The sequence below is a fragment of the Protopterus annectens genome, chromosome 2.part0 (assembly GCF_019279795.1).
Source record: "Protopterus annectens isolate FY-2018-M chromosome 2.part0, PAN1.0, whole genome shotgun sequence".
NCBI lineage: Eukaryota > Metazoa > Chordata > Ceratodontiformes > Protopteridae > Protopterus > Protopterus annectens.
In genome coordinates, this window is record NC_056728.1 from 511,530,048 (window position 1) to 511,552,101 (window position 22,054).

A 22,054-nucleotide genomic window follows, 5' to 3' on the forward strand; every position below is an offset into this window, starting at 1 on the left:
ATTCTAGTTAGACAAACTCTGTATTAGTACGTTTTTGTCTCCTTGCTGCAAGATTAAAGTGCCTTAACCTGAACCTACCGTGTATTGATAATTTTTAAAGTATATTTTTCCTTTGACAGTTTGGTCCTTTGAGCCGGAAACATATCTCTCACTCTGGCTCAGGTCAGAATTGGGCCCGGTGGCATGCACCCATACGGAGAAGTGGCTACATTGGCTCTTCTGCTTTGAAAGACCTCTGACTGAATTGTCGTTCGAAAGAGGCCAGCCACTGTTTCTGATCTGGGATTGGAGGACGAGTCAACGTTCCGGTGGGATCAACACACGGAGGGTCAGGTAAGGAGAATTTACCTTTTTTCTGTTTTAGATCAGGGACTTGTTACAGTATTATTGTTTTGTCAGGGAGATTTGCATGTGCAGATCAGGGACCAAAAAAAAGATTGCTGTCTTGTCATAGATCAGGGAAACAGAATAGGTAGGCAGTTATTCTAGATAAACTGTGAAAAGGTGTAAATCGTGGTACCACGTGATAAAAAGGGTTACGTAACAATTTCTAACTTAGCTAAGGCAACATGGGAAAAAGTGCACAAAAAGTTTCCGAGACCCGCCCTTAACCGAAGACGCGAAATACATGCAATTACAGCGTGCCGATAATGTTAGGTATTATACAAAATGGGTTAATAAATACAAATTTGATGGTAATCTAGATAAATCTTCACTTATTAAACTTGTTAGGTAACTTAAAACAGATGCAAAAGGTCAGCTAAAAAAGCAACGACGATTAGGAGTCCCTCAGGCACACAGGTGGCTTGAGGAAGCAAACCGCAGGGAACAAAAGATTAAAAATTCAAAAGCAATGTTCTTAGATAAAGAAGACAATAACTTGGTAATAGCAACAGCCCCTTCACCCCCTCCGCTTCCCTTACCAGAATATGAAGCGAGTGGACAAGCTGATCCACCTCCGCTATACCCAGCTGTTCCTGCAAAACCAAAACCGTTTGTCAGAGATCCTATCGAGACCAGGTCTCGAGCACGCAACTTAAGAGGGGATATTGAATTATATGAAATGAATAAAAATTCACAAGCTATGAGTGAAGAAGAGATATGTCCACTCATAGAAGTACCAAATCCACAGGCAGGACAAGCAGGACAAGACCCAACTCTTCTAGTATATAGACCGTGGACACCGGAAGACATCCGGAAAGCCACAGAGGGAATTCCCCATCCAAAAGTTAATTTTAGAAAATTCTTAGAAGACTTACAGGGCATGAGGTTAAGTTACCATTTGAATGGAGAGGAAGTAGAGAAAGTAGTTAGACAAATTGTAGGTCCAGACTGGCACATGATCAGTGGCAACTGGAATCCCCGTGATGCAGAGCTTAGACCACTCCCACATAGTAACGCAGAACTGGACAACAGAGTGAAAGTTCTGACAGACCGAATCTCTGAGAAATGGAAGCCTAGGGCTGATTGGACTTGCATTAATCAATGCATACAACAAAAAGGTGAAACTGTTGATAGATATTATGCCAGATTATTAGAATGTTTTAATAACCATTGTGGAATGCAGGTACCTGAAGACCAAACACATGATTCCCCATATGAGCAGCAGCTAAAGAATGCATTTTTAAAAGGCAGTATTGCACCCATTAGCATCTTTATTACAAAGCACATGGTAGATCATCGTACAAGTAGATTACAGTCATTACTTGAATATGCAAGACATGCCGAAAGGCATTTTAATAGCAAAAAGAAAAAGAAAACTCAAGTATTTGCAGAAGAAGACGGATCAGAAGTCTTTGTAGTACAAACTGGGAAGAAGGGTAAGAAAAATACCCAGGGAAACAAACAATCTGATAAACGATCAGAGGACTTTGAAGAGAGAAAGAAAAGGGGTGAATGTTTTAAATGCGGGAAAAAGGGACATTTAGCAAGGGATTGCAGGCAAAATAAAAAGATAACCACAGAAGACAAGGAGGGTGAGGACTGACTATATGGTAGTCAAGAATCACTGGATAAGAATAAACAAGAAAAGACAAGCGCAAATGCGATAGAAGGGGTAGAGGATGTGATAGAATAGGTAGAGGATGTGCATGAAATCACAGATAATGAAGAAAATGAAATTTTGGACTTAGCATTATTGAGCCTAGAGCTCTACTTAGCAGACACAAAACTGGAAGTTACACTTCTGGTAGAGGGGAGGGAAGTTAAATTCCTGTGTGACTCAGGGGCTTCACGGACCCTAATACATCCTTCCAAACTACCAGAGAATTCAGAATCACTTGACTACATATTAGTGAAAGCAGCTAATGGACAGCTGTATCGGGAGCCATTCTCCCACAACATAGCGATAACTGACCCAGTTTCAGGGATGACCCAGAAAAGCAAAATTGTTGTTTCTGCAAAATGCCCAGTGAATCTCTTGGGCAGAGACCTAATGCAGATATTTGGCATAGCCATAGTTCCAACTATGCAGGGTATGGAAGCACAGCGACAAATGGATACTTTTGTAGTGCGACCGGAGGGTGAAACATTTTATTGGTACAGCCAGGACTTAGTTACGACTGGTCCAGGGGCAGTAACCGAAGAACTGATGAATGTAGCCATCAGTAAATCCCCCTCCCTTGGCACTGATAAACAGCATTTGTTGCATTGCACTCTATATTACTGTAACAGACCAGGACCTGATAAAGAATATGAGCAAGAACTGTTTAGAAACCATGTTAACAGATTAGTATTACGAAATTTGTACTGGGACATAGAAGAAAACAGTGTAGTGAGCTGTTCATTGCCCCAGGAATTCCTAGCACTTTACAAATCTAATCGATTACCACATGCGAGTTTAACTAAAAATAGAAATTTGAAGTGGGCAGACCTAGGAGAAAAAGTCACAAGGTGGGAAAAGCAGACAGAGTTAGAACTTTCCAAACAGGGAGTACAAAAGCAGAAATTAAATTGGATAATGCAGACACACCCAGCTGTACACTCACAGGCAAGTGAGGATAGCTGAGTAGCACTCTTACTAGAGGAAGAGGAAAAAGCCTTACGAGACATACCAGAGACTCTCTGGTCAACAGGGAAATCAGATGTAGGACTTATTCGTACAGCAGGACCAGTTACTATCACGCCAAAATCAGCATTTAGACCTCAAAAGAGACAGTATCCCTTGAGAAAGGATGCAGAAATAGGAATCAAACCTATAATAGCAGCCTTACTTAAGGAAGGAGTCTTGATAGAATCTCGTGATTCACCATGTAATACACCCTTATTTCCTGTTAGGAAAGCAAATGGAGAATGGTGTATGGTCCAAGATTTACAAGCTGTAAATGACACAGTTATACCCAGGGCACCTACGGTGCCAGATCCACACACTTTGTTAAATGATTTGAAACCTCAGCAAAAGTATTTTTCTGGGGTAGATATTAGCAATGCATTTTTCTCAATACCGATACACCCTGACAGCCAACATTGGTTTGCATTTACATTTCAGGGGAAACGGTATACATATACGAGACTACCACAGGGATATTGTGAAAGTCCAACAATATTTGCACAAGAAATGGCAAGTAACCTGGCGGGATTTATCCCACCAAAAGGCAGTCAGATTTTACTTTATGTAGATGATATTCTGCTGGCAGCCCCCACCCAGCAAGAATGCAGAGAGGATACCATATTATTGCTACAATTTTTAGCCACTCAAGGACACAAGGTAAACAAAAACAAACTGCAACTTTGGAAAAAAACAGGTTAAATACCTGGGATATGTAATATCCAAAGAAGGCAGAATATTAGATGAAGACAGAAAAACAGCAATATTACAAGCACCTAAACCAACTACCAAGAAGGAAATGATGTCTTTCCTGGGTACTACTAACTTTTGTCGGAGTTGGATTCCAAACTATGCCTTGGGATCTGCTCCGCTGACCAACTTGATATTCAAAAAGCCGATGGCAGCACAAGATTTATTACAGTGGAAACCAGAAGCAGAATCAGCTTTCTACAAATTGAAACAACTGATAAGCTTCTTCATTAGTTTTAGGATTACCAAACTATCATAAACAATTTTTCCAAACTGTAGATTGTAAGCAAGGTTATATGACATCAGTGTTAACACAACAGCATGGGGACAAACAACGCCCCATAGCTTACTATTCATCACAGCTAGATCCAGTGGCGCGATCCTTGCCCCACTGTGTACAAGCAGTAGCCTCAGCTGCAATGGCAGTGCAGGCTTCAGCCTCAGTAGTATTGTTCCACCCTCTCACATTGAGAGTGCCTCATGCAGTCACAATTATTTTACTGCAAGAAAAAGTAGCATATCTTTCTCCTGCTAGACATCTTTCCTGTATGACTATACTGTTGAGCCAACCTCATATGACAATTGAACGATGCGCAACTTTGAATCCGTCAACCTTGCTCCCAACCCCTGCAGATGGCAAACCACACCGCTGCCTGCAGGAGATTGAGCAAAAGACACTATCTAGAAAAGATCTTACAGATGTTCCCTTGGATGATGCCGAGGTGACATACTATGTGGACGGCTCGTGCAGGAGGGGTCGTACAGGACAGAATCTAGTGGGGTATGCAGTAGTTTCTGATACTGAGGTTATAGAAGCAAAGTCTTTACCACATAACTTATCTGCAGAAGCAGCAGAATTGATTGCTTTGACAAGGGCATGTACCTTGGCAAAAGGTGAGAGAGTGAACATTTTTACTGACAGTCAGTATGCTTTTTCTACTGTACATGTTTTTGCGCAGCAGTGGAAAAATAGAGGAATGATAACATCTACTGGTAAACCAATTAACCATGCGCAATTTATTTTAGACTTGTTAGACTCTATTCAGTTACCTCAGAAAGTAGCTATTTGCAAATGCGTAGCTCATACCAAGCAACAGGATAGAATTTCAAAAGGTAATGCGAGGGCTGATACAGCTGCAAAACAAGCAGCTTCAGCTTCAGAAGTATTTCTTTTGAGTGAGGAATTACAACCATCTGAGATTTTAGACTTAGAAATGTTAAAAGCAATGCAGACACTTACTACAAATGTAGAAAAACAAAAGTGGATAAAACGAGGAGGAATCCTTGAGAAGGGACTGTACATCTCCAAAGAGAAGAAACCAATTTTGCCATCTAACTTGTTTAGATATGCAGCTTTGTTGAGCCATGGGCAGTGCCATGTCTCAACAGGGGGGATGGTACAGTTAGTGAATCGAGTGTTTACAACGTATGGATTTACAAACTACACAAAAAGTTTTTGTGCAGCATGCCATGTTTGTAACAAGCATCATGCACAAGGGGCATTGAAATCTAACCAAGGGAGTTTCCCTACACCACCGTATCCGTTCCATACTATTTGTATGGATTTTATAGAGCTGAACAAATGCAAAAATAAGAAGTACTGCCTTGTCATTATAGATATGTTTTCCAAATGGGTGGAAGCTTTTCCAACTAAAAATCCAGATGCAGCTACTGTTGCAAAAGTCCTCGTTAAAGAAATTATTCCTAGATTTGGCATACCGGAAAAGATTTATAGTGACAATGGCACACACTTTGTAAATCAAACTATACAACAACTCAGCCGTTATTTCGGGATTTCTCTGAAAAATCATTGCGCATACCACCCCCAATCTGCAGGATTAGTAGAGAGGCATAATGGGGTTTTGAAAAATAAGCTTAGGAAATTGATTAGTGAGACACAAAAGAACTGGTGCACTGTTTACCTCTGGCACTGTTGAGCATGAGAACTGTTCCAAATGCAAAAGGGTTAACTCCTTTTGAAATTTTGTTTGGGAGGGCATATTATACACCTCAATGGAAACCTTTCATGCCTGCAGAGCAGGAAGCTGACAGTTCACTTGCAGGGTATATGAGGCGATTTTTGAATAACAAACTTTTGCAGTTAAATTCTGTTAGAGATAAAGAGCAAACCAGACCATCGGAAGCAGCAGTAGCCCCAGGCACATGGGTCTGGGTGAAGGTCGTGAAGAAAAAGAACTGGAGTTCTCCAAAGTGGGAAGGGCCATACCAGGTACTACTGTCAACACCCACTGCAGTCAAGATTGCAGAGCAAGCGTCCTGGATTCATTTAACACACTGTAAACTGGTTAAGAACTTTGAACTGGACAAAAACCTTGTTACTGTTGTACAACAAGAACAAAATGACCAGGTATAGAGTAAACAGAAATGCAGAACAACCTCAGAAAATTGGCATGATTATTCTGATAGCCATACAGATAACATTGATCTTTTTATTGTGGCCTTTCCTTCTCCCAGCCACAAAAGTTGAACTGATCAAATGTGATGCATTACTCATAGACTGGCATCCAAACTTTAACACTTACCAAGCAATTAAATATGTGTATGCTGAGACTTTCAATGTTTCGAACTGCTGGATTTGCACAGCTATACCGACAGCATACAGGGGATTATTAATGACTGCTGTCCCCCTAGGGGTCAATGAGACCTGGGAAAACTTGATTTTTGATACTTCACCTGTGAAATCACAAGACAAAATAGCATTGTACCTACCTGTTACACAAAAAGGGATTGTATGTTTTTACAAGAATGACACTATTCAGGTGGGTTGGAGCAATTGCAATGTGACTGTTTCTTATAAATGTTATATTAAACCTAGTAAGACTAAAACTATTTGTGATACAAACTATGATGCATATTTTGCTAAGATGCATAAGAGTGTTGATGAGATACAACATAATCCTGTTCTTTTAAAACAGCTTTCCATTATTGATAAAAAAATGTTTATGCAGGGCAAGCTTATATCAATACTAAAGTAGAGAATTGTTATTTTGTTTGTGGGAAAAAAGCATATAAATGGCTACCTGAGAATTGGTCCGGCAGTTGTTTTTTGGGTTACTTGGTTCCGGCCATACGACACACTGCAGCTTTGCCTCAGGGAAAAATTCGAATCATCAGAGAGGTCAGCAGTAAACCTAGAAGTCCGATTAAGAGACCTGAGAATCCAGTAGGACGAATCAAAGCAGGATGGAGAAACCATAACTCTGTAAAAAACAAAGATAAACTGACACACATGGACTTGAGTGACACCATTATATCATGGGCAGGTATAGCCCCTGCATATGGCACAGTGAAATTGATTTGGGAGCTGAGAAAACTGTCTAAACATCTCGAAGTTATGAGCAATGCAACTTTTTCTGCTCTCGAATTAGTGACTGATGAACTGAATGCTATGAGAACTGTGGTGCTTCAGAACCGTATGGCTCTCGACTTCACCCTAGCAGCGAGAGGTGGTACATGCACTTTAATCAAAGAAGAATGCTGTTTGTACATTCCTGACAACGAGCACGAAATAAACAACCATCTTGAGGTGATCCAGCAAGTGCCGACCATGACCAAACCAGGCCCAAACCCTCTGACGGACTTTTTCCAGAATTTGTTTGGGGGGGTGGGGTTCCATCCTAATGAACATCCTGATTGCCATTTGTGTGGGATTACTCCTATTAGGAGCATGCATTTGTTGTGGTATTCCCTGCATGAAAAAGTTAATCAAAGAATTTATAGATATATGAGTTTCTGAGACTTTGTATCAAAGTACTGAAATTGAAGAATTGTTGAAATGTGAAACACTTTCATAAGTTTAAACTGAATGACTCTCTTAACTGCAAATCCTGAATGGAAGAGGTTAGGCGAAGAAGCAAACTGTTTATTCTTTTGAAAATAGAATTAAAAAGTATTAACAGAGGGGAAATGTCAGAAAAATATGTATTAATGTGTGTGCTTAATGCTAATTAGAAACTAAATAAGTTAACACGTTTTTCATTCTATTTTATATGCACTATTTTATATACAGCTGAGTTTCATATGAGACTAAAAGATGCTTTTGAAACTGCAGTGTGCTTTCTGAAACTTGCAAGATGCCCTCTGACCTAGTTATTGCTAGCACAGCAATATTCATGTTTATGCCTTTTGGAAATGTACTTGAGAAGCAGGTGATTATCTGCTAGGTCAGGAAGAAATTAATGAACAATGTCATATTCTGTAATGTAATGATTTTGAACAATTAGCTCTGTTTGAAGTATGAGAACATGCACAGCTGCAGGAGGAAGAGATAACACAGACAAAGGACTGTTGGAGAAATGAACTGCAATCTATACTTGCTTTGTGCTCAAATTATCCGTAGTACCTTGAATGGTAACATTGCATATATCTAACCGGTGGTAGCCAAGGCCACATTGTTTTTTTAAGAAGTTTCTCACAAAAATTGATAGTACAAGCAGAAAATCATATAAACAAGCACTACGAAATAATGATGTTAAAACTTGTGATTTACTACATCAGCTTGGTAGGCAATGTCTTATTAGAAAATGTATAAAAATGCCTGCATTTCCTGATTCTAGTTAGAGAAACTCTGTATTAGCATGTTTATGTCTCCTTGCTGCAAGATTAAAGTGCCTTAACCTGAACCTACCGTGTATTGATCATTTTTAAAGTATATTTTTCCTTTGACATATGCATATTTACTTATATAAGAAAATCATCATGCTTCCCCTTGATGTTCAGTGTAGTGCATGTCATTTTTGACAAGTTAAGAGAGTAGTGATATTATACACAAGTCCATGTTTTTAAAACCTGTCTTTAATATCTAAATCCAGCAGACTTATTCATCTTGTATGACAATTATATATTTTATGTCTAGATTTACTAAAATCATACATTACATAACTATTGTCTGTTTTTTTTTTTTTTTTTGGCTGTTGCTTAGTTATTTGAGAGACCACAAGCTGTAATGCTTATTCTTATTATTAGCTCCTTCCAAGCATGTTTATACAGTCCATAGACTTTAAATTATGAGACCCGTCTAGTTTCTTATTTGTTATAAGTATATTTCCATTCTTACATGCACACATATCAGTATTTCAAGCATGGGCAGCGATGCCCATCCAGTTTTGCCAGAATACCATTCACTACTTCATGTGGTGTGTTTCCAGGCTGTTCTTAAAATATCCAAACCAGTATTTGTCTTGTTCCATTTTCCAGCCTGTTCCTTGCAGTGGACACTTTGCCAGTGACCCCCTCAACATACCTTCCACTTCCACAGGTATTTCACCAAAGGAAATCTGATGACTCTCTAGCACTTCCCAGCAACCCCAAACACCGCTAGAATCAGCTATCCCCAAATGCCCAACATGTCCGAGCAAGCTCACCTCTCAGACCACTGCAAAGGGTATTGCACAAGACCAAGTGCTCTTAGTCTTTCACAATAACTCAGGCTTCCACTCTTATGTAAGTCCTTAATGTGTTTGGACCAAAATACATTTTAAATATAAAATTGCGCTTATTATTATTTATTTATTTTTATCAAGAATCAACTTAATGAGCTAAACGAAGTGTTGGGAGACCATCAATATGTGTACATGTGGTTTAAATCAGCCCTTTTATTATTTATATATATATATATATATATATATATATATATATATATATATATATATATATATATATTTTTTTTTTTTAAACCAAAAAGATTACCAAGAATCATCTCGGAGGCTCCTGACAGCTGTTAAGCATTATCGTCACTCTGTCTCCATTACCATAGCAACCTGGGAGCGTCTGTTTCTGTTAGTGTGTTTCTGTACTGCATACCAGAGGCTCATGATGCACCTGAAGCAAAGCTTCACTTCACTGCAACTTCAAGCCTAATTTCCTTCCCTTTCAGCGAGGCAGCAGCCGGGAAAAGAATAGAGAGCAAACAGTAAAAAAAAAAAAAAAAAAAACTGCCAACAAGCCGCCACAAGAAGAGACAACACACTCCTCCAGCCCTCAAACCTCTCACTCAGCAGACATACAAACAAACCATTCTCTGCCAAAATATCCCAAATCACAGTTCCTTCCACCCCCTTCCCCTGGATCCAGGCCAAAACACCAAATGTCTCTTCCTAATACACAAGCATCAGTAAACCTCGATCATAAGCCGCAACCCACAGCTTCCGGATATGAAAACAGCAACACATAACAGCTGCCAGACACAGCTGCATCCACACACCATATCAGGATTGATTAAACAGCACTCGAAGCTATGATACCTGCCTTAATTGATATTAACTATGTTTAGACAGAATAATAATGACATTTGTACTAGCTGCCAGACAGAGCTGCATCCACGCACACCATATCAGGATTGATCAAACAGCACTCATAGCTGTGATACCTGCCATAATTGATATTAACTATATTTAGACAGAATAATGATGACATTTGTACTAAGAGCTTGCTGCTATTATTTAACCAGGATATACATGACATTTCTAAATCATACTTTAACTGAAGAAGGCATTAGTCTCCATGACAGCATTTTTTTCAAAACACTCTACTGTTACTGCTATTATATATGATGCTAATTTGTTACATTTGAGTCTGAACTTTGATGAATGATACCTTGTTGAATTAGTTAATTAATTACTTAAATTATTATAAGTAAAATCAATGAAAAATGAACAAAGATAAGTATTCATTGAGTTCAAGTAGGAGAATAGAAACATCTATGTTTGTATTACATGTTTTGCATTGTTTGGTTTATATATAATGCAAATAGTAATCCATCTTGACCTACCTTTGTTTGTGAAGAGTTATTGGACTCTTTGAACATTCTGAATAAATCATTACTGTTTTTCAGTTGTTTAAGAATCCCTCCTTTTTTAAAAAATAAAAACAGATGACAAGTGATATACCATATCAGTTGATACTTTGAGAGATGTAGTTGTAAGAGTTATTTTTTGGGACAGCTATCTTGGAATCAGTTTTTTGTTTCTTCTTTCTAGCATCAGTCCAAGGATTTGTTTCTTTTATTCTTTTAAGAGTAGGAGGCATCCATTCCATTTCTTCTGGGACAGACACTATGTTGTTCTTTTTGATGAATATAGTAGCTTTTTTTAAGTCATTAAAGGTTCTCATCTCATTGGCAAAATGTATTTTTATCTTGGCTGGAAAGGCCAGCTGTGTTTTAATGTTGTTTTGTTTCAACGGTTTTATTATTGGCCAGACGTTTTTCCTTTGTTTTAGTATTTTGGAAGAATAATCATTGCCAAACCTTATCAGGCTTTGATTGTATTTTAAGGGTGATCTTCTCCAACCAGATTTTAATATTAGTTTCTTGTCCAGAGATGAAACACATTTTATAACTATGGATCTAGGTAGAGTATTTCTTGAGTTAGAAGCAGGTTTCCTCATTTCTCTATGTGCTCTTTCAGTTCCAAATGAAAGTCCCTCTGTCAAGTCTAAAAATTCAGAATTCCAGGTTGTTAAGAATGAAATAATATCTTCTCCTTCAGTGTTTTTAGGCAGACCAAAGATCCTTATGTTGTTTCTCCTTTCCCTGTTTTCTAAATCATCTATTTTGTTAAGCAGCCATGTGTTCTGTTTAAGCAGAAGTTCTTTTTGGAAGTCCTCCTCTTTGAGTCTCCCTTCAATGTCATTTAGAGAAGTCTGTATATTTGTTATTTTTGTATGGTGTTGTTGTAATAGTTCCTTAAGAGTATCAGTCTGTTTTTGAGAATGTAATTTGAGGTTTTCTAAGTCATTTTTAAAGCCATCCATCTTGAAAGATAGTTCCTGTAAGGTAGATGTCATCAATTGCAGTTCTTTTTTCAAAGCAGCATCTGGATGAGAATTCATTGAGTTGTTCATATTCAGTGATTTAATATATCTCCACTTTACTTGACAGGAAAATGTTTGTATATCGCCACCAAAATTGATATTTATATAGTTTAGTAGTTTATCCATAGATTCCTAATGTTCTACATTTGAAAATAATAAAATGTTCCTATATTATTATACTAGTTTATGGAGCTTTCAAAATTCAGTGCTCTTAGTTGGCCATCTAGGCTCCACCCCCGTGATACAAGATCTTGACATGTTAGCTAATGACACATACTTGTTTCTTAGACAGTGTCTCTGAATTCAATTAGGTTCCTTATGTTAACAAACAAAATTTAAAATCATAAACTCTCCAAGCAGCATGGTCCTGATAGACATAACAGTATACTTATCACCAAACAAAAACATATACAGTTAGCCTGGCTCCAGGGCACAGAGTGATAGAGTCCTTCTATGACCAAGCAAACTGGGGCTCAGTTAACAGCCTGACACTTGAAGACCCAGGCAAGGAGAGATAGTAGTGAAGTGGCATGACCTGCCTAGTTTAGCTAGGGGTGCAGGGAGCAAGAAGCACTCAGGGTATGTATAGGGAAATGAGATTTTTCTAGTGCTGACCAGGGAACTCACATCACATGTTTGAGTGAAAGGGATAAGGCTGCTTGCTGGAAATGTCCATTATGAAAGTGAGAAATGGCAAGTACAGACAGCCCAATGAGCATACAGTTCTAGCACTGCAGGCCATGTGATGCGGATAATGGATTACACTTACGTACACAACTCACAAAACAACCTTGATGGCTGTCTAAATGATGGTTACTGGTTGGCTCTCAGCCTGGAGATGGGGAATGAAAGGGCCTGTTGAACAGGAAGGAACTGAGGGTTGACAAACAGAAAGGGCAAAAAGTGTGCAAAAAATAAAAACAACAAAACAAAAAAGTACAAAGCAAGAACCATAGCTTTACAACTGCCTAACATGAAAATAAATTTACATTACATTTACATTATATTCTTGCAGCTAGCTGTTATGGTCACATCAAAATTAAAGCATTTGTTTTTTTTTATTTTCATACACCATGAAGCTGTGGAATTGTATTGCTAATTATCTGAATTTTGTGTAACTGCTTGCAATCACTGTCTCCTGTAATTTCTCCATAACTAGCACACATTACAATAGCAGGCTTGATTGTTAAAGCCAGCAACATGGGAGTTTTATAGAGGCCAACAATCCACAAGGTTCTTTCATGATGTGGACAGATGCGGCATTGGTGAACTGGCTCTTACAATGCTGATATCAGACATATAATTATCCTGCACTAGTTTCTGCTTACACGAAGAACTGAAAGAGCCTTGGGCAATCTAATATTAAAGTAAGTAAAAATAATCTATAGTTTCCATTACTTTTCTCTGGGTGTTCCAGTTTCCTCCTACATGCCAAAGAATTCATGTGGTAAGTGTCTGTGCATATGTGTGTGTGTGTGTGTGTGTGTGTGTGTGTGTGTGTGTGTGTGTGTGTGTGTGTGTGTGTGTGTCTGTCTGTTTGTCTGTCTGTCTGTGTTGTATGGAAGAAAAATCATAGCACAACTAAACACCCAGCAGTGTGAATATTGGCTCCAGATGATTGTCACTATTTAAGTTTCACCCCCAGCCCCATGTGTAAAAATGGAAAAAAGGGGTTGTGGATGGATGGATTTCCACTATTTTATATATGAAGAAATAAGATCACTTTGACACATTGGCCCACTTATACAGTATGTGTTTTCATACATGGAATGCACTTCCGAGGCAAAATATCCAGCAGATAATCAAACAAGTAAAAATGAAGAAAGATCTTTTTTTCTTTAAAAGTTTAAATGGAAATTCCTTTTTTACATTTGACTTTCTTACAAATGCTCAGTCATGCTACACATCTGATGTGTGTGCACCTTTGCTTTAGTTGTAAAGACACATTCATAAGAAAAAACAGAGCATACTCTCCCTGCAGGCATGATAAGGACGCACTGTACTTTGCACTCATACTATAGGTATTGTTCTGACATAATTTAAGTTGAACTATGGCTGCAAGTGGATCTTCTAGTAATCTCTAAACTGCTCCATCCAGTGAATCACAAATGCCAAAATATAATGCCCAAAATACTGAAGGGCAACACAATTAATTTTAAACATTTTTTACGTGGAGGCAAGCCTACCTTTACCACCCAAATGTAGGGGGGGGGGGTCAAGCTGCCATAGGTTAATAGATACTAGGATATTGATATGTGAGTATCCTAATGTGCTGAGGCTTATGCTTCCATGGTAGATGTTCAGCCTTTATATTTTCTGTATGAATAATCCAAAGGCAGGCAGAACAAGGCTATGTTGGGGGACATTTACTTGTCCTCACTTGCTCAGCATTTATATATATCAACTCCTTGATAGGAGCAAATCAAAGAAGGGATAAATCTCTTCAGAAAAGGGATCATTGCTAGTATACACTTAGAAATCACACTGGCAAGGACTGATTATGGGAAACAGCAACCAGGGTTATCTTTGTCCATATGTTTTCATTTGAGCAACCGGCAATTTGAAGATTCTTACCACATCCACCTGTAGAAGAGCCATGAAAATGAGTTGAGGTGTATCTTTTCACTTTTAGGTATGGCCACGCTCACATTTATCTTATTTCTATTTTGTTTTAATTTGTCAAAAGAAAATAAAACATAGCATTGACTACATTGATTTTGCAGTATTATATGTTCACAAATTACAAAGGACAAATACTGCTGCTCACTGAAAACATGCAAAAGAGAAAAAGGAAACAAGAGAAAGGATTAAAAAAACATTGAAGAAAATAATGTTCATATGTAACATCCTACTACCACAATGGCTAACAAAGCAAAGAATAAAAAAGTAAACAAATGTATAACCATTGACTTATAATTATATCGTACAGCACTAGATTTACAAATTAAGTTGTCTTTTGTTGGGAAATTCTGATAAAAGAGATACTTCCAGTTTTTTAATATCAAATACTTACTTGTCATGGAAGTTAAATACATTTCTGTTGGAAAAAGATGTAGTTTTCTATTTTAAATAAAAAGAAAAAGAGGATTGCACAGGAGGAAATATGCAATTATTAATTAATACACTTTTCTGACCAACCTATAACAGGAAGACAGATCAAACAAGAGCAATTCAAATCATCAACATTATCCCAATAATACCAACACTGCAGGGAAGGCAAATAATTCATCAAAGTCAAGTTTTATGTGATAAATTATATAGAAATGGCCTGTCTGTAATAGCTGCAAATATGCAAAGGGCAATTTAAAAATGAGACATTTTGCCAGAAATATGTGTTTATAAAAACAAAAGCCACTTAGATTTGTCTAAATAAGATGAACTGCATAAGTTATATGGTAATATCTTATGCAGTTCTTTGACCTTAGATGAAGGTTAAAGGGACTTCACGTAAATCTTTTTTACTTGCAAGATTAGATATTGAGCAACCATATAGCAAGGACAGCTGGACATCTGTTATTTTAAAGGGACCCATTCAGTATGTAATATATTTTGCTGCAATTCAGAAGTCTGAGAAATCATAACTAAAACTTCCATACTCAATATGGCATGAACACTCAGGGGGGAAAGAAAGTAATGTAATCAGCATTTGCCTTTTTAATCAGTTTTTCAATGAAAATAAACAGTAGCTTAAAATGACTTAAACATCAAAAGAGCTGACTTTGTTGAAGAAATTGAAGGCAATAATCCAGATAAGGAATGGCTGCCATTAGTTCCATGTTATGTAGCATGCTGCACCTGAAAAAGTGCTTGCTAGCTCCCTTAATATGACTTACTATTGTCTGTTATTTGCTGTTTTGTCTCCTAGAGATTTTCTTCCTTAGCCCTCTCTCTGTCTCTGTATGTATATTTATATATGTGTGTGTGTGTGTGTGTGTGTGTGTGTGTGTGTGTGTGTGTGTGTGTGTGTGTGTGTGTGTTTAGTATTGTTTATTTAATTATTTTCTCAAATAATTGTGTTTCTTCAGGTTTATTGTATCAGTTGTATGCAGGTGCCACTATATGTTTGTTTCCTTACTTTTGTATATTTGCAGGGATTTTACTAATACATTTGACATTATTACTGTTTTTTTAATGTTTTAAAAAATTATTTGTTTTACTTACATCATTACCCAAAATTATAATTAAGTTAATTAAGCAGAGTTTACATAATGGCTTTTCACAAATACTAAAGGGAAGTACTAAGGGTGATAATATTTTGGGCTTGATTTGGGTAAATACTTTGAACCCTTTAGCTAACCACACATTGCCTCAGATGAGAAATCTGACTATCTGTGTATATTATTTGAGGTTTCTCTCAACACACATTATAAGGTCAACTCTGCAGATGTTACCAGTATGTTTTACCACTCTGATTTTGTTACAGTCAGTTCTGAAATAAACTCATGTAATTGGGAATCTTTCATATTTACTTTGACTATACAGGAGAGCTGGACTACTGTATGACTTTATTGATAACCTGATGCAATGATTTGTGCTTGTTTGTAATGCTACTAGTGTTGGCAATAAATATCCAGCTTGGTGGAATAGTAGGCTTTCACATTTTAAGTGTAGAAAGAAAAGACTATGGGGATCATTTAAGTCCCGTCCTACTTTGGATAATAGGCAAAGGTGTAATAAAGTAAAAAAATATATTTGTAAATTATATAGTTTTACAGCTGCTAGACCTGTCAGGACAGATTAATGAAGTGGAGTTTTCACGCTCGTGTGGATTCACGCGTGGAAGTTAAACTAACAACAGGTAGTATACTTGCTTTTGATGCAGAAGGCTGTGGGTACTACTGCCACAGTACACAGATGGATCTCTGATATTGTACTGTGTTGTGCTTTAATGGGAGTGGATGCTGCAGTCCTATGAATGTCCTTCTTTGGAGGAGTTGCCTAGTAACTATGAACCCATTATCATTTTGCCATCCATTCCCCATTGCAAAATTACTAGCTTATCATTTTTTAATGTAGCATAGGCAATTTATTCTTCAAGGGCAACAAGCACTTTATTTGTAGATGAAACAATGAAATATAAAATTGTTTTCTAGCAGCAACGTCTTCATTAGTTACAGATCCCTTTAATGTGGAATTATTTAGATGGCTTACTTCTGCAGAGATTTTGCATATTTACTGATACTGGTGGATTGTAATGACAGAAGTTTGAGTGGCCTTTTATGGTTGAAATTTTCTGAAATGGGTAGTTTTGTCATTATTGGTTCATACATTTTGTTTCATTGCTTATTAGAAGACTGTTTCAAACTACAAATTTAAAACACATTCTAACAAGTGGTGCTGTATAATACAAGGAATATATTTTAATACAATCAGGTTAATATAATCAGGACGGTGAATCAAAGAATGTAAACATGTATGCTTGCTCACAGGGTGCAGGAGATCAAAACAGGGTAAGAGACCAATCACCAATGGAGTCCCCCAGAGTTCTGTGCTGATACTTTTTCTGTTTGGCATATACATCTCAAAAGTAAAAGGAAATGTCAAAGGCTTTGGCCGACTAAGTCTGAGATGACTGCAAGCTAGGAGCAGCTATTGAATCCCAAAATGACCTAACCATCATGCAGGAAGGCTTATCCCAAACAATAACTGGTGCCAGAATCATGAATTGAAACTAAACTCCAAGAAATACATTATCATATCCTTTGGGAAGTCATCTACTCCAGGGAATTGCCAAATTGACAATGCCCCCTGAGAAATGACAAAGTTGTTTGACATTTGGGAACTTGTTTGTACAGTGGCCTAACTTTTGACCAACATGTGCCCAGAGTCATAAGAAAGTATTTCTACATTGCACAGCTTATAAACAAATTGATTGTGACTAGATTTAGAGATGTTATTGTCCCCTTTACAAAGTCGTCATTAGGTCAATCATTTTGTATAATTCCCACTTTGGCATGTATCTATCCAGACTCATGCAACAATTGGAATACCCATAGAGATACCTTACTAAAAGGATACAAGTCCTAAACAATAGGTCTTGCATGGGCCACCTCAAAGATTTATCACAATACTCAGTATCCTACAGAGTGCTTAGAGGTGATGTGTTTGGCATACAAGGCATCCTCCGACCCAATACAGATGGGCCTACTGAACAGTAGCAAGCCAAATGGCATCAGAAATACTCAGTTCAGGTATCTAAACTGAATGTTGTGGACAGATGAATGTATATCCAGAACAGACTACCCAGTGAAGTAAAACAAAGCTCATCCTTGTCCATATTCAAATGCAACTTAAATCTAAGGATAAGTAATGGAAAATGTACTCCAGGATTCCCCATCATGCCACTAATGGATAGAGGCAGTTCCTAAATGCTGCATGCCTTACATGGGTCCTCTCAAATTATCTATAGTGTGATCACATTTATTCTCACTAGAGCTAATATACAATTACCAGCCATGGTATAGGTAAGACCAATCAGGAAATGTTAAGCACCAACATGGAAACTGGCTAAGCTTAAAATGTCCTCCAAGTGAACCTATGTTGTGGTAGTAAATAGTTTTAAAAAATTCCCTTTTTAGATAACTAAGTTCCCCTATCACCCTCCGCCCCCAGTCTTCAACAGCTTCCGGCACCTCTGCTCATAAGTTCCCAAATCCTGAACAACTGAGTCAACTCATAGAACTATATTGTCAATGGGGTAGTTCCCCAGTGTAGATGACTTCCCAAAGGAAAGGATAATGCATTTTTTGTCATTACTTTAGTCTATGATTTTGGCAGCAGTTATGTATTAATGACAAACCTTCCTGCAGGATAACTAAATAATTTGGGGATTCAATGATTGCTCCTAGTCTACAGTCATCTGCAAACTTAGTCAGCTAGAACTCTTTGATGCTGTCTTTCACTTCAGAGAAGTAGATGCTAAACAGGAGAGATATCAGCTCAGAATCCTGGAGGAATCCACTGGTGACTGGTCTCTGCGGAGATAACACCCCCTATTTTGATTTCCTGCATCTATGAGCTAGTCAGCAATCCATCTTGTCTGTTGAAGTTTTCTATAACTGTACAGGGCTTCATTGAAATAGTTGTACATGTATATAGATGAGTGATTATAGCTGTTTGTTCATTTAAACATAATTTTTGCACAGTGTTTCTTAGAATTATATATGTTAATTGTTATAGCGCTTGCCTGTATTATTGTCTTTTATACTGTTGCCTTTAAAGCCACATATTCTCATAGTACTCTTGTTTGTTCTCTCCTAGATGATCTTGTAATGGTTATTACTCTTTTATTGCATGGCATGTTTACTATTCCTCTGATTTTCTTTAAAAAAGCCATAATCATTTATACTTCAGAATATCTTGCAATCCAGAGGTTTGAATGATCCAATAATGGATCATGTTTTCATTATTATTATTATTATTATTATTCATACTATTATTATTATTTAAGATGTGCCCTTCCATTGCTTAATTTTTTTCTTTTAATTTCTAGTTAGCTTTGCTTCTTTGATCATTATTTTCATCAGTTATTAAACATTAGATTTCAGATGGTTGGTTCTTGTAAAATGCATATTTTTAAATATTTCAGGACATGTGACGTAGCTCACAAAAGAAGATCTCAGATCTACAGTGCTAGTGACTCACATTCAGTTAGAAAGCTCGATGGAACAGGATCAGATAGCTGGACAGCTTAGTGATTCTCACTAGTTATCTTTTTCATGAGAGAGAGAGTTTGCTTTTCCTCCTAGCTGGTTATCTCCTTGGAGATTGAGGTACTATAGGTATCTAAGGACCTTAATGTTAAGGTTGAGTACATCCGGTTCGTTTACAGTGCACAATCTATGGATGAAATCATGTACAAATCTGATGTCAGTGCGTGTCCTGTGTGGAATAGGTATCAAGTAAGTTATGGAGAATGCGGCATATTCCTGGTAACAGGATAAAGCAACTTCACGATTACTGTAACTTCTGTCTACTTGCTTCCCCAGAATAATTATTCTCTATACATGACTGTTGGCAGTGCTTTGATCCATTAAGAAATCTTTTTAATCATGGTGCTCATGATTATGAGAATAAATAACTGGTAATTGGATGCAACAGATGATAGTAAAGCAAATGAAATGATAAGTTAAAAAAAAAGTTACATGGTTTGTTATTTAAAAACTTCTTAATAAGTATTTATTATATAGCTAGACTGGGCTTTTTTTAGCTATTGGTTTTCAACCACCTTGGCTTGACTTTTCCAATGTCTTGACTTTGTGTGGTGTTCTGTATTATTATCTTTGTGCATGTGCTGTGTGTGTGTGAGAGGTATTAGTTAAATTGTCTGAATAAAGCTCATGCAATCCTTAGTGAATTAGTACACCTTTTGGAATGTTTCTGCATTGTATTATTTCTTTGATATAACTTATTATGACTGTTAGTTGCATAACATTTTTGACTTCACTGTTTCTTCCATGATGTTTCAAGTTTTTCTTTACTTTTGATTTTATTGGTATCATTCTTTGCAGGAAAACGAGATTCATGAATGCATACACTAAACAGTGTATACTGTTCTGAATGAATAGACAACACAAGTATAATTCCCAACTTCTTCCTCCTAAATTTAGTTTTCCTACTAATTTTCCAGCAGCCTTAAATTCAAGAAGGATTCACAAAGGATACCATAAAGTGTAGACTATGTGCAAACTTAGTATAATCTTTCTGAGTGAGTAGACAGCACAGTAAATGTGGTAGGGATGTTCTTGAATAGTTATTGTGTATGTAGGCATTCATGAATCCATCCGATCATTTTATGTTGCTAGGTAGCCATTTCTTCCTTTGTGTTGGCCTGTAGCTGGGTTTGTTTGGGATATAGTACATGCTTAGGTGCACATGTTGACATATGCAAACACTCACATATACATACGTATGTGTATGTGTGTGTGTGTGTGTGTGTGTGTGTGTGTGTGTGTGTGTGTGTGTGTGTATATTATATATATATATATTATTTTTATTTACTGAGTGCAATACTTTTTTGGAACAAATAACAGTGCTAAACCAGAAAAATATCAAATCATTTTGGACACAATAATGTATTTAAAATTAATGTATGGACTGAGTCATGTGTGAGTTAGGCAGTAGAAAAGCTTTTAAAAAAATAACAGAAGCAGAGATACTAGTTGACTGCAAAATGCTGACAGTGTATGGTGGTATGTTTCCTTCCAATTGATCATAAGAGGGCATGCATGCAAGCATAAATGTGGAGTGAAGGACTACAGCAATCCTTACCTGCCTGTGTAAAGAATAGGAAGATGCTTACATTTTTGTGAAATTAATCTAAAACATCTCCTGTTGTAGAGATGTGAAACTGTAATGATAAAATAATATTTGGAAGTCATGTGTGGATTGAATCTTCAATATATTTATTGAAATATCACAGATTCTAATTTCAGTAAGTCCTTTATACCATGAGATAGTCACAGGTATAACCATTTGAATGGGTACACCAACACTGACTGTGAAGAAGTGACAAATCCCTAGATAAAAGCCACATTAAAAATGTTTCACAAAAACCAAAGCCTCAAAATATGGATGTACTTACAGACAGATAGACACACACACACACACACACACACACACACACACACACACACACACACACACACACACACACACACACACACACACACTAATCTTTGACAGCCCACAAACCTATCAGTTATAGGCACTTTATTGATGTTTTGCCTTTTATTTCTGATTGTGATGAACCAAAAATGGCTGCAATAATTCAATTAAACTTGTTTCATACAAATGCATACTAGCTGTACAGATACAGCTGTGGCCAAGCAGCAAGGATCAGTCCACTTTACCTACAGATGACGTCTCTACTCAATTATAGCCACATTATTTACTGTATGCAGCACAACTTCATCTTGACATAAAAAATGACCAGAGTAATATAAAATAAATCTATCTATTTGTCTGTCTATCTATCAATATTAATTAAAAGTTTTTTTTCACATAACTGCACAATAGTACTTACAAAGCAAGATCAATTGCAATTTAACTGTTATCAAATTATCAAATAGCAGCAAAAGCCGTTCACTTTTATCATTTGTCTGCAGTGTCTGTTTCAATCAATTATAGCCATTTTCTTAACTATGTATATTCAAAATGTATGTCTGGGATCAATATTTAACAGTAACCTTACAACAGCAGGACATAGTCACACTTATCAATTGATTTTCCTTTAACCACCAGTTATATACTCATTGTTCGCATCTTACATGTCTAATTTGATAAAGTAATAATAATAATAATAATAATAATAATAATAAATTGCCACAGTAATTTGTTTCAGCTTGTTTCACTCAAGCACTCAGTAACCCTGCAGTGCTAAACCAGAAAAATATCACATCATTATGGACACAATAATGTATTTAA